The sequence below is a fragment of the Schistocerca gregaria genome, chromosome X, assembly GCF_023897955.1.
Source record: "Schistocerca gregaria isolate iqSchGreg1 chromosome X, iqSchGreg1.2, whole genome shotgun sequence".
Classification (NCBI taxonomy): domain Eukaryota; kingdom Metazoa; phylum Arthropoda; class Insecta; order Orthoptera; family Acrididae; genus Schistocerca; species Schistocerca gregaria.
In genome coordinates, this window is record NC_064931.1 from 646,189,701 (window position 1) to 646,204,917 (window position 15,217).

The window sequence follows — 15,217 nt, forward strand, 5'->3', positions numbered from 1 at the left end:
TTTAAAACTATTTGACGAAATTTGAACGTGATCTGAAGCACAGAACGATGGCTATGCCTTTTCATCCATCCTTTTCTGCGCTCTCCTTTGTCGTGTGCATGGAGAGGTGCAAGTTTGACACACACATGAACGAAACAGCAAAGGGGCCTTCTAAGACCCCACATATCAGCAACACCTTGGGCGCCTTCTGCACACCTTTGTTGGGCACTTCCAAAATGTCGCTCTGTAGATACACCCCTCTACCAATCTCCTCCAGGCAGCCAGATAGGCAACCCTTTCGACACCCCTCTGATTTCAAATGTGGCCAGCAGGCGCTAATATGCAGCGAGTATTTCTCTCATCAGCACGTAGGAATCAGTGAATGAGTATCTCTGTACATTTTCAAAGTGCCCAATAAAAGTGCAAAACTTCTATGTTTTTTAATTTCTGTTACTACAATAGAACGGTTTTAAGAACGATCTACAGTGATTTCAAATTTCGCTCTTACAAATAAAGTAACTACTGGTACTATAATTAACATTAATAATCCAAAGTAAATAACAATAGCACAAACACTTCACATGATTGTTTCTCTAAAACCAAAAGTTCAAGCGTTCACTGATACACCAACAAAACTGAACATGGTGAGCAAAAGATTGTGAAAGTTTTTAATACAACTGTTTCACTAGATACAGCACGCAACAGTGGCTGAAAAATACTAAATTTAGTAACTAACTAAATGTACAAAAAGTTGCCAAACACAGAAACAGAAAGTTTCAAAAAATTTACCTACCCTTATTACGGCAGAAAAAAGAGTAACACCGGTTGAAAACTACTAAATTTCACAACCGACTACAGTGCATGAAGAACTTTATCAAACACTGAACGGAAGTTCTTTTTCAACAGGTATTTCAACAGAAAACGTAAGAAGCAGCTAGAAAAAGCGACTGAATGTTAAATTTCTAACTGACCGCACTGCACAAAATACTTTATCAACACAGAGAGCGAAAGTTTCCAAAAATTTCTTCTCTACTTATTTCAGCAGAAAGAGCAAGAAACACTGGTTCAAGACTACCAAATTTAATAACTGACTACAATGCACAAACAACTTATCAGCACTTCGATTTTGAAAACTGCTGAAGTTGCAACTGCTCACCACGGAATGTAAACACAAAGCTGAGGGGCTTCAATGCATGAACCAAACACACGTTAGTAGTAGGGTAGTGGGGATCATCACTCCACTTTTGATATCGAATTGATATGCAAATTAATTAAACTGATCACTTAATCGCCCCCTGACCACTCCCCCCCCCCCCCCCCCCCCCAGATGACGTCATGTGTTCTTCTCAGCCTGCACGTGGGCCTCAGCCCCCCTCCATCCTTCCACGATCCCTCCCTCCCTCTCCCCCAACCTACCCTATTGTGAATTTCGAGCTTTGACGGGAATTTCTTTGTCCCAGGGCTGTGGCGACGTCCCACCCCACCCGGGAACTGGCAGGAAATTAAAATTGGCAGTGCCTTTTCTGGGACTTGAACCCTTGTACTCTCAGGCAGAAAGCTCAAGTGCACCCCCTAACACAATTGAACCATCAGAAGTGCTTAGCGCTGATGGGAAATTAAGAATAGTGGTGCAATTCTGGGACTCGAACCCTGATTCTACTGAGTGTAAAACCCATGTGCACCCCCCCCCCCTACACGCCACCCCCATATAACACAATTATACGAGGGCTATCCGCAAAGTACATTACGTTTTCGTTTGTGTCCGTTAGGGGCGGGGCTAGCGCGGCCATCTTGGTGTTATGGCATTCTGCCGTGCTAGTGAGAGGTTCACGCTGTACTCCGTTGAGTTACTGTGACAGTTTGAAATGTCAGCGTTAATTGAAAATGCTGCGAAGTGTGAAGTGCGAGCTGTAATAAGGTTTCTGACTGCAAAAAACTGTACAGCGATAGAAATGTATCGGCAGCTTTGTGAAGTGTATGGGGACAACATAATCACTCAAGGTGGAGTGAGTCAATGGGTCATAAAATTTAAAAATGGCCAAACTAACGTACACGACGAAGAGTGAAGTGGAAGACCCAGCATAGTGCCTGCCGAACTTGTCGAAAAAGTCGATGCCGTGGTCCGTGAAAACTGTAGTTTCACAATAACGGAACACATTATGAGTTTTCCACAAATTTCACGAAGTTTGTTGCACCAAATCATTACCGAAAAGCTTGGTTACCACAAGTTTTGTGCAAGATGGATACCAAAAATCTTGACAGATTCACAAAAATCAGCGAATCGCTGCAGCGTTAACGTTTTTGGACGCTTACGAGAAAGATGGCGACTCATTACTTGATCGCATCGTTACTGGTGACGAAACATGGGTTAAGCATGTGAACTGCGAGACAAAATTGCAGTCAATGCAGTGGGGGCACACAAATTCCCCACAAAAACCCAAGAAATGCATGCAGACAATGTCGGCAAGGAAGGTGATGGCGACTTTCTTTTGGGACAGAAAAGGTGTGATTTTTGTGGATTTCCTGGAAAGAGGCACTACAATAAACTCTCAAAGGTATTGCCAAACTCTGCACAACCTCAGAAGAGCAATACAAAACAAGCGCAGGGGAAAGTTGGGCTCAAAGATCTTGCTGATTCACGACAACGCCCGGCCCACACAGCAAATTCCACTCGTGAAGTTCTCGAATCTTTTAAGTGGGAGTTGTTTCCTCGTCCGCCGTACAGTCCCGACCTGGCACCGAGCGACTTCCATTTATTCCCAGCAATGAAGAAGTTGTTGGCTATGCAGCATTTTGATGACGACGCACAGCTTCAAGAAGAGGTGGTTGAAGGAGCAGGCGGCCGAATTTTACGACGAAGGAATTTCCAAGCTCGTCCATCGCTACGATAAGTGCCTTTATTTAAATGGCAACTATGTAGAAAAGTAGTATTTAAGTGTGGCTTTCATCTGTATATAATAAAAAAATTCCAATACTTTATTTATTTTTAATTCCAAAACGTAATGTACTTTGTGGATAGCCCTCGTACCACCAGAAGTGCTTGAAAGTGGTAGTAGCCAACAGGAACGCAGCATCCGATCACAACAGGGATATAAGGTGGGCCCAGCAGCTCTGCAGCCTCAGTTGCAGTCAGTCACCCAGACTGAAGTGGCAGTCGACCTCGTCCAGCGCTGTCCAGCCACAGAATATGAAGAAGCCGTGGAAGAATAAGTACCCCCTCCTTAATATCTGTGTTTACTGATGTGTGAGGGTCTTTGTGCGTCTATCATTGCTTGTAACGGTTTTTTCTTCTTTGCTCATTAGCGGATGTGACATCCTTCAGCCTGTCAGGGTATCCAACAGTGACGTGTCCCAGCCTGTCGGGACCCGCAGCAGCGGCAGCATTTTGGTATCCTGTCGCGCACCTGTTCAGCTTGATGGAGCAGGACAGTCAGCTGTTATTGTCCGTTGAAGACACCCAGCCAGCTGCTGACTCGCTTAAGTGCACCGGTGGTCCTAATCAGCACAAAGCAGGTCGGTACTGGCCTCCATCATACGCGCCATTCCATAATATTCGAGTGATACTGCATGGATAGAGTGAGGATGTAGTGGATGAGAAGATATCAGTTAAGCCCTGTGCACCACTACTCTTCTCTTCAGTGTATAATTTAACTGCTAGTCGTTCAATACATTTACATTTTGGTATAGAAGCAACCACAGACAGAGAGTGGCGTATTGTGATACAGATCGAGAATGCAGCTAAAAGTATTAAAGTGCAGTTTATGGAGGTGGAATGGGATGAACTCTGTCATACAAAAGCATATATCATGCCATCATATCTCCAGTTACTTACAACAAAGTCTTGATGCTTCACCCACCATGCCATGATACCCACTACATCAGGTACTGGCATGCAATGGGTTTTTATAGAAAATAATAAACACTGTGCCCTTTCCATGATAACGACCATTTCAGGTACTGGCGTGCAATGGGCTTTTATTGGGAATTTAGTTAAATGACATAATTTTCTGCTGTTGCCTGTTTCCAATCAAAATACTGGGGCAATACTTTTAGTACTTGCAATATATTAAAAGGTAAGAAATAAAAAACATATACACTGTTATATCCTTTTTTTATTCAGTAGTCATACACAGGATGCACTACATCAACTGGTTCTTTATCTTCAAGCCAGTACATAATATAGAAAATAAAGCCTTCTTGTAAGCACAGAATTCAGCATGTATTTTTCACAAACTTATTGGCAGTACTTTAGTTTTCGCCGACACCATACTGATCCACTGTTTGAAGTTGTCTACATGCACAGTGCTCATACTTAGATACAGTAAAATGTCTCTATACACAGCCTTAACACAAGGCAATCTGTTCAGTCTTTACAGCACAATGGATAACGCCATCTGTAGACTCAACAGGATTTTAACGATGGAGTGCTGAAGATAAATGGTTGTGTCACCTGATTTCACATGGAGTGCAGAATCATTGTACACTGTTGTAATGGATAGAGTTAGAGCACCACAGTAAATGTCCGGTGGAGGACGGTGCACAAGAAGACCGGAAGAAGAAGAGTGGTGTACTCATTCCCGTCCACATATGTGTAATAATTGTAGATACCTCCAAATGCGACAAGACAAATGTTCTCATGTCACTACTAACACATCCGGATGGAATCCGCCTTGAGCATGTATGTGTATTTTCAAAAACACCGTTTCAGCCCAAATATCAACTATTAAAGGAGATTCTGCAGGATGTAGATGGTGTGACATATACAACATTCAGTGAGAGCAATGATATCCCTCCACCGGAAAAAAGTAAAGCCAAACACAGTGTTCATATTTTATGATGTTTCTGTAGAAAACCAAGATCAATTTAGACGATAATTATGTTTCGGTCGCGATTTGGCTGTTGATGCATTTTATCTGAGTCAGACATATTCCAGAATCCCATAACAGCTGGTGAAGGATAGTGCAAACCTAATAATAGCATTCAGACAGGACAATCTGAATTTAAAACACATTTACCAGGATCATGTAGGAACCGACATGTTGTACAATGATTTTGTAAAGATGTGTGCAGATTGCTGGAATCAATCACAGAATGGGTTTCTCGTTATTGATAAAACAAGAAAACTGAATGATGGCACATACAGAGGGAACTTCCAGGAGTTCCGTGCAAAGAGGAGAGTGCATTAGTATACGCATCACTATGGATAAATTCGCATGCAAGCCGGAAGCTCAGTTTGATAGGATGGGTGTACATCGACAAAATATTCGCTTGTAGTCGTACATGGACGCGAAAATTCAAAGTCTCGAACATAAAGTCGGAGGCGCACAAAAGGAACTAGAGGCGTATTGTCAAACCCTTCTGAGACTGAACAATACACTTAATGATCGGGTTAGTGGATTCGAGAAGAAAGTAAACGGCTTAACTGAAGGGGAAATAGCTGTCGTTGAGAACAGGACATTTTAGAACGGGTTAGGGCGTTTGAAGCGGGAGCAGACACTGCGAAAGAGGCATCATCGAATAAGTATCGAGACTAGTCAGAGAACTGCACAAACCAGCACGCAAAACACACCCTCGGATGTATGTTATTATTAAAGGTTTGGGCTACCTGTGGCAGGCGGATCTTGTCGACATTACACATGTAAATAACGGATTCATATATTTTTTAATGTCATTGATACTTATTCTAAGTATGCCTGGAAAGCGAAAACAGGGAAGGGAATGAATCGAAGCCCAGACAACATTCAAACAGATCACGGCGGTGTGTTTTGCAATAGATATTTTAAGACTGTGGGGGAGCAGTATGGAATACATCACTACTCGACGTTCATCCACCTGAAGGCGAGTATCGTGGAACGTCTGAATAGAGCAGTGAAAACCCAAATGTGGATGGAATTCAGGCTTCGTGGCTCCTTCCGCAAATAATTGAACAGTGTAATCGAACCAATCATCACACAATAAAAACGAGACCAATCGATGTTCGTGATTATAGACTTCTAGATACTTTACACAATCGTATTAAAATGTTAGATCACCACAAACAACAATTTAATGTAGGTGATTTAGCACATATTTCAAAACACAAGACAGAATTTGAAAAGTAACACATGCCAACTGGTCAACCGAGATATTCACAGTTTCCAAAGTACAGAGAACGAATCCTAGAATCTTCCTCTCAAAGGACAGCAGTGGTACTGAAACTGCTGGATACACAGAAGAGCTCGGAGCCAGATGTGTGTCTCGAAAACGGCGTCGAGGGAATAGAGCTTTGGTTAAATGGCTTGGTTTTCCCGCAACACAAAACAGCTGGATCGACGCTGACGATTTGTTATAAACACGGAGCGCACATCACAAGCACCTCAGTGGCATTACATGCGTCTCCAGAGACGCATTAGAGGAGGACGTGTATTCTCAACAAGCTACCATTCGCAATACACATTCCTGGATATAAATACTGTGGATCTGGAACAAAACTTTAAAACCGATTGGCTCGCGGTGATAAAGGGATGAATCTACTCGGCGAAGCGTGTATGGAACACGACATCGCTTATCCAACAAATAAAGATCGTCAACCGCCGATCGAATTTTAGCTGATAAAGCTAAGGCAATACGCGCGAGGAAGGAGATTGGCATAACTCAACGCATTGCAGCATTTGCAGTTAAAAGAACTATGCGTGGTAAAGTTAAGTAGGGCTTGGGTGTGAAGTAGTTCAGCCAAGCTATGAGCGCTGCACGTAGGGTGCTAAGAAAGAAGATGAAAACCAAAGGGTGCATGAAAAACTGCATCCTGACAGCGCTGTATGCAACTAAAAGCGCCTTGAAGCAGAAAGGAGCGAGAAAAAAAAAAGATCGATTAAACCACGTAAGGTTCTAAGAATATCCAAGACATCGGGTGGAATTATTCCCTTCCTCATTCCTGCGTTAGCCGGTCTCTCAGCAGTGGGTTCACTGGCTAGGGGTGCTGCGGCTATTGCCAGGACAGTCAAGAATGCACGAAGTGTCAGGAGCAACTGCAGGAGGCAGGAAGACATAACCGCATGATGGAGGCAGCAGTAATCGGAAAAGGGCTATACTTGAAACCATACAAGAAAGGACTAGGTCTCTTCATAAAAAAAAGGCCCCTAGCAGTCCTACCAGACAGAGCTCTTACAAATACAGAACTGCTTAAGTTTGTTACGAAGAAATTCAACATCCCGAGATTCTGAGGTGTGTTTGTGCGGAATACGTTACTGAAGACTATATGGAAATCAGGAGATTGCGGGATTGTGAATCTGGATGTAGCAGGAGGACCTGGAACTAACAGGATAGCATATGTTAAAAAAAGAAATACAAATAACGTCTACTATTTCGACTCATTCGGCGACCCGCAACCCCCAAAAGAATTATAACGATACTTCAGGCATAAGACATTTCTTCTACAATTTTCGACGCTACCAATATTTTAATACATTCCTGTGTGGTCATCTATGCATCATGTTCCTCCTGACGCTAACGGATGATATATAAGGCCAAGTATTAAGCACCCATTCACCAGTCGATATTTAGATGCAACGATGTACATCTACATCTACATTTATACTTCGAAAGCCACCCAACGGTGTGTGGCGGAGGGCACTTTACGTGCCACTGTCAGAACCTCCCTTTCCTGTTCCAGTCGCGTATGGTTCGCGGGAAGAACGACTGCCGGAAACCCTCCGTGCGCGCTCGAATCTCTTTAATCTTACATTCTGATCTTCTCGGGAGGTATAAGCAGGGGGAAGCAATATATTCGATACCTCATCCAGAAACGCACCCTCTCGAAACCAGGAAAGCAAGCCACACCGCGATGCAGAGCGCCTCTCTTGCAGAGTCTGCCACTTGAGTTTGCTAAACATCTCCGTAACGCTATCACGCTTATCAAATAACCCTGTGACGAAACGAGCCGCTGTTCATTGGATCTTCTCTATCTCCTCCGTCAACCCGATCTGGTACGGATCCCACACTGATGAGCATTACTGAAGTATTGGTCGAACGAATGTTTTGTAAGCCACCTCCTTTGTTGATGGACTACATTTTCTAAGGACTCTTCCAATGAATCTCACCCTGGTACCCGCCTTACCAACAATTGATTTTATATGATCATTCCACTTCAAATCGTTCCGCACGCATGCTCCCAGATATTTTGCAGAAGTAACTGCTACCAGTGTTTGTTCCGGTATCATATAATCATACAATAATGGATCCTTCTTTCTATGTATTCGCAATACATTACATTTGTCTTTGTTAAGGGTCAGTTGCCACTCCCTGCACCAAGTGCCTACCCGCTGCAGATCTTTCTGCATTTCGTTGCAGTTTACTAATGCTGCAACTTCTCTGTATACTACAGCATCATCTGTGAATAGCCACATGGAACTTCCGACACCATCTACTAGGTCATTTATATATATATATTGTGAAAAGCAATGGTCCCATAACACTCCCCTGTGGCACGCCAGAGGTTACTTTAACGTCTGTAGACGTCTCTCCATTGAGAACAACATGCTGTGTTCTGTTTGCTAAAACTCTTCAATCCAGACACACGGCTGGTTTGATATTCCGTAGGCTCTCACTTTGTTTATCAGGCGACACTGCGGAACTGTATCGAACGCCCTCTGGAAGTCAAGGAAAATAGCATCTACTTGGGAGCCTGTATCTAATATTTTCTGGGTCTCATGAACAAATAAAGCGAGTTGGGTCTCACACGATCGCTGTTTCCGGAATCCATGTTGATTCCTACAGAGTAGATTCCGGGTTTCCAGAAACGACATGATACGCGAGCAAAAAACATGTTCTAAAATTCTACAACAGATCGACGTCAGAGATATAGGTCTATAGTTTTGCGCATCTGCTCGACGACCCTTCTTGAAGACTGGGACTACCTGTGCTCTTTTCCAATCATTTGGAACCTTCAGTTCCTCTATAGAGTTGCGGTACACGGCTGTTAGAAGAGGGGCAAGTTCTTTCGCGTACTATGTGTGGCATCGAATTGGTATCCCGTCAGGTCCAGTGGACTTTCCTCTGTTGAGTGATACGAGGTGCTTTTCTATTCCTTGGACACTTATTTCGATGTCAGCCATTTTTTCGTTTGTGCGAGGATTTAGATCAGGAACTGCAGTGCGGTCTGCCTCTGTGAAACAGCTTTGGAAAAAAGTGTTTAGTAGCTTTACGGGTGTCATCCTCTGTTTCAGTGCCATCATCATCCCGGAGTGTCTGGATATGCTGTTTCGAGCCACTTACTGATTTAACGTAAGACCAGAACTTCCTAGGATTTTCTGTCAAGTCGGTGCATAGAATTTTACTTTCGAATTCACTGAACGCTTCATGCATAGCCCTCCTTACGCTAACTTTGACATCGTTTAGCTTCTGTTTATCTGAGAGGTTTCGGCTGCATTTAAACTTGCAGTAAAGCTCTCTTTGCTTTCACAGTAGTTTCATAACTTTGTTGTTGAACCACGGTGGGTTTTTCCCGTCCCTCACAGATTCACTCGGCACGTACCTGTCTAAAACGCATTTTACGTTTGCCTTGAACTTTTTCCAGAAACACTCAACATTGTCAGTGTCGGAACATAAATTTTCGTTTTCGTCTGTTAGGTAATCTGAAATCTGCCTTCTATTACTCTTGCTAAACAGGTAAACTTTCCTCCCTTTTTTTATATTCCTATTCACTTCCATATTCTGGGACGCTGCAACGGCCTTATGATCACTGATTCCCTGTTCTGCGCTTACAGGGTCGAAAAGTTCGGGTCAGTAGGTCCAAGATGTTATCTCCAAGAGTCGGTTCTCTGTTTAATTGCTCGAGGTAATTTTCGGATAGTGTACTCAGTATAATGTCACTCGATGCTCTGTCCCTACCACCCGTCCTAAACATCTGAGTGTCCCAGTCTATATCTGGTAAATTGAAATCTCCACCTAAGACTATAACATGCTGAGAAAATGTATGTGAAGTGTATTCCAGATTTTCTCTCAGTTGTTCTGCCACTAATGCTGCTGAGTCGGGAGGTCGGTAAAAGGAGCCAATTATTAACCTAGCTTGGTTGTTGAGTGTAACCTCCACCCATAATTCACAGGAACTATCCACTTCTACTTCACTACAGGATAAACTACTGCTAACAGAGACAAACACGACACCACCGGTTGCATGCAATCTATTCTTTCTCAACACCATCTGTGCCTTTGTAAAAATTTCGGCAGAATTTATCTCTGGCTTCAGCCAACTTTCTGTACCTATAACGATTTCAGCTTCGGTGCTTTCTATCAGCGCTTGAAGTTCCGGTACTTCACCAATGCAGCTTCGACAGTTTACAATTACAATACCGATTGCTGCTTGGTCCCCGCATGTCCTGACTTTGCCCCGCACCCTTTGAGACTGTTGCCCTTTCTGTACTTGCCCGAGGCCATCTAACCTAAAAAACCGCCCAGTCCATGCCACACAACCCCTGCTACCCGTGTAGACGCCTGCTGTGTGTAGTGGACTCCTGACCTATCCAGCGGAACCCGAAACCCCACCACCCTATGGCGCAAGTCAAGGAATCTGCAGCCCACATGGTCGCAGAACCGTCCCAGCGTCTGATTGAGACACTCCACTCGACTCTGTACCAAAGGTCCACAGTCAGTCCTGTCGACGATGTTGCAGATGGTGCGCTCTGCTTTCATCCCGCTAGTGAGACTGGCAGTCTTCACCAAATCAGATAGCCACCGGAAGCCAGAGAGGATTTCCTCCGATCCATAGCGACACACATCATTGGTGCCGACATGAGCGACCACCTGCAGATAGGTGCACCCTGTACCCTTCATGGCATCCGGAAGGACCCTTTACACATGTGGAATGACTCCCCCCCCCCCCCCCCCCTCCCCGGTATGCACACAGAGTGCACATTGGTTTTCTTCCTCTCTCTTGCTGCGATATCACTAAGGGGCCCCATTACGCGCCTGACGTTGGAGCTCCCAACTACCAGTAAGCCCACCCTCTGCGACCGCCCGGATCTTGCACACTCTGGCATTGAAAGAATGGTCGTCTGTACTACGAGCGAATTACTTCACATCAATTGATTCAAACGTTGGAGATTGGAGCATTGTACTGACTGAATTGGGACATACAACACCGTCCCAAATATCACAGAGGCTAACAATAAACTGCATCTGGAAATAAATGGTAAAAACGAAATTGTGGAAATTGAACCTGGTGCATAAGATATTGACGACTTAAACGAAGTTTTAAAACAGTCTACAAAAGTGATTAAGCTCTGTGCAAACATCAGCACACTTAAATGTGAAATAATGATAGTGAATGCATCGATTGATTTTAAGTACAAAAGTTTAATAGGCCCTCTACTGGGTTTCATAAAGGGGAAGGTTTTGAAGATGGATCCCAATAAATTTTTAAAAATCTGATCAGACAGTGGATATTCTCCCAGTCAGTACAATCCGTGTTGAGTGTAACATTTCAGCGAACTCATATCTCAACGATGGATTGGTTCATTCTTCCCATCAGTTAGAACAGAGTATAAGATTGTTGAGTCTCCTACCACCGCTATATACCTTCCAGTGACCGTTCAAACATTAGACTATCTGGAGGTGTGTATTATGGATCAGAAAAACCAACCTGTTGACTTTCGTGGTGAGGAAATCATTGTACGACAACGTCTACGAGATGAGTTTAAGGTATAAAACCAGTGCACGAAGCCCACAGCATACCACTTCGCAAGCAGAACGCAAGGTGATAACAGGTGCAGACTACGAGTTTCTTAAATCAGTACGCTTGAAACCGCGCAATCACGTCGTCATTCAGTATCTCACCGACTAGAATATGATGAGCGAATCATACACCAGCAATAATTCTCGTATAAACCTTATGCTTCAACAACATTTAACAAGAACGATGAAACTACGATTGTCATCCAGAATCAAGCCGCTTATATCTTCCATGCAAGAGTTTCATATATTTGGATGGATCTTTTAAGAAAAAAGGATGGTAGTCATACAGTGGAGTCGAAGCTTACACGTAATGCTTTTCAGGAAATAGGTTATGAACTTAATGGGGGTAGAGATTGATCGTATACATAATGTTGGCATAGCATCAACCTTTAAAACATATGTCTCATCATCACCCCCTGACCTGAATGGCTTGGAAAATGCAGGATAGTTCATAGACGAGCCTGTGGACAGAACAGCAGAAGAGTACCGCCGATTTATTGCATGCATACATCTAGAAATGCATTTGGGGTACTTTGAGGACATGCAGCAAATTATTATGAAGGCTAAATAGGAGGTTATTGTAGTACGGAGTGCAACAGATAGCAGCTCATACTTTCACAGAGCTCAAGAGGAGAATCAGATCATCATCAATAAAATTATAGGGAAAATCCCGCACATCACTGTGGCAGATGAGGAGCGTTTCAAGCTTTTAAAAGTTCTGAATACCAGTAGACATCTGCCATTAACTTTCCGTTCGTGGGAGGTTTTTGAGTACCCGGTGCTACCGACAGCGAGCAGACAAACATGGGCTGTTGAAACCACAGTGTAGCTGGAAACACCAAGATTCATCATACTTGCATTCTAGACCAAAGAAGGGGGAATTTAGCAAATGATTCCACCGTATTTGACAACTGTAATTTAACTAATGCCAGAGACTGCTTGAATTCCGAATTCTATGCGTATGACAATTTACGGCTACAGTGGGGATTAGAATGAGTACAGTCTAGCATTTGACATGTATGCAAGGTTTTGTGCTTCTTGCTATGAATGGGCTGAAGAGGAAGGATGCCTACTCAGTCCACGGAAATACAAGCAGCTGGCACCAACCATCATGATAGACTGTTCTAAGCAGAATGAGATAAATCAGGACCAATAGATGTACGAATCGAATTTGAATGTTCATCAAATTTCCCAGGACACACCACAGTGTGATTAACTATTGCCCACTTACTATTGTTGTGCAGCGTGCTGTATAAATGACCAAGTGCTGTGGCATGTGCAGAGCATTTCACAATGACAACTTGCAGTGTGAACGTTCAAGGTTTCTGTGATGATGAGTGTAGACAATACATGTTTAAAGATGTTGCACTCATAGCATACATAGGAGATGTTGGTACAATAGAGACATTCTCAGCAAGAATTGCATCACCGAGGCCTTTGAAGGACGTGAACTGTGTCACTAACACTTTTCTTTCATGGACTCCACTAGGGTGATCCTGGTATATCTTATAAAGAAATGATGACGTCACTTTGAACATTCGATCATCCTGAGACCATAGTCTACGTCAAAGGTGAGGAGAAGATCACATGGATGCAGTGAAGCATCAAGTTTGCATCTATTCAAGATCTGCAATTCTACGTGTGTCCTTCTATGCATAAGCCCATGAAGAAGAGGATCTGTAAAAATAGTGTTTCGGCTGCTTATGGAAATGTAAAATTACTTTTAAGTTGGATTAATGAAAATAAATGAATTTTTTACCTCACATTTTGCGTTTTTGTTTCTTTCTACCTAGCCCCTACTTAGATAGTATGTAGCTTTGCCCAGATTCTATGTCTGTGGCTTTGTTCAAGCAGAGGAGATAGAATTTCAGCCATTTTTTCTGTATGTCTTTGGAAGCGGACACCATCCCGCTCCTTCTGTTCCCAAAAACCTATACGTACAGTACGATAGGCGAAATCCCATGCAATCATTACATATATTTTCTTTTCCTCCTTCATGCTTTAAACTAATATCTTGTGCATCTTGCTCAGCCTTTATATACAAATGTAAGGGTAGTGATTTGCGAAATAATAAGAAAAACTAATGGCAACGAATAACAATTTTTTATTCAGAAATAAATACTCCCAGTAGTAATACAGCTTTACCTCCACAAATCCATATCCATATAAAGTAACTTTGGCTCCATGAAATGAGTTTTAGAAAACTCATAGTGGAAGCAGTACAAGTGGAGTTCGGAGATGTATAGTATACACATACCCAAATAGATTGGTTTCGTAAACTCTACTGAAACTTTCGACATCTCTACAGCAACAAAGTTCCCATTGAAAGTAGTGATCCACTTAAAATTTGGTCTGGTGATGCAGTTTCTTGTGCCCCAACACCTATCCCATATGAGGCTAATCAAAATATCGTGTTCATTTCTTACATTTTGAATTGTTTTACAGAAAATGGAATTATTCTTCAATTTGTAAAAGTCTCTTTTGAAATCACTAATCGCGACTGCCCTCTTTTTGGTATTTAATTCAATGTATTCCTTCAACCAGGAGGACTGATTGAAGGAGATAGCTCGGGTGAGTCTATGTAGCTCCACCCCTAAGCTGAGGCACTGCTGGAGATTACGATAATGAATTACATACCTTTGCTTGTGTCCAACAGTGGTCATCAGTTTGGAAATAGTGCTTCCTCGCCTAACTTACTGCTCTGAATTTTTTATTCAGACATAAATACTCACAGTAGTGATACAGCTTTACATTAACAAATCCATATTCATATAAAGTAACTTTGGCTCCATGACATGAGTTTTAGCAAACTCATAATGGAAGCATGTTGTTTGTCATCCCATGCAAACTAACAGGGTATATGTGCTCTGCCACCACCACATACCCAAACCCAATATTATTCCACCTAATGCCTCTAATTCGTTTTCGGGAACACATTGAAACCCACCAACCGTCAGTGGCTGCATGACGGCGTGACTATATAAGTTATTCACATCCAAATACAGAATATAACTTGAATCGAGGGATGCATTGGACCCCGCACCCATACATGGATTATTTGCCTTGGTGTGTCTATGGATACACTGCCAAAGTCGTCCACGGATCCCGCACTCAAAGAAAAGAAGCATCAGTCAAAAGTTCAATACTGCACCTCGTTTTCTTGAGCATTGTGTCCCAGGGCAACCCAGGTGCTGTGTAATAAAAGGCAGGGTGCAGAGAGTACACAGCCATACATACACTGTGGAACTTTTCAAAAACATGTGCAAGCAAACGCATGTCGATGTCCACGTATAATCTTGCATATTCACCCAAATTTGGAATGTTGAGTTCCCGCCAGACATTCACTGCATGCTCGTTATCTGCACTAGTTATGGCATCACCTGTGAGAGTACTGGTAAATGCAGATATGTCAGGTAACTTGGTTTCGTCGAGTTTCGCCTTACTGTCCAGATACTCGTAAGAGAAATCTCCTTCCCTAGTCACGAGCTGAAACTTTTCTTCATTGGGGTAAACAGATCGGGTGACATGC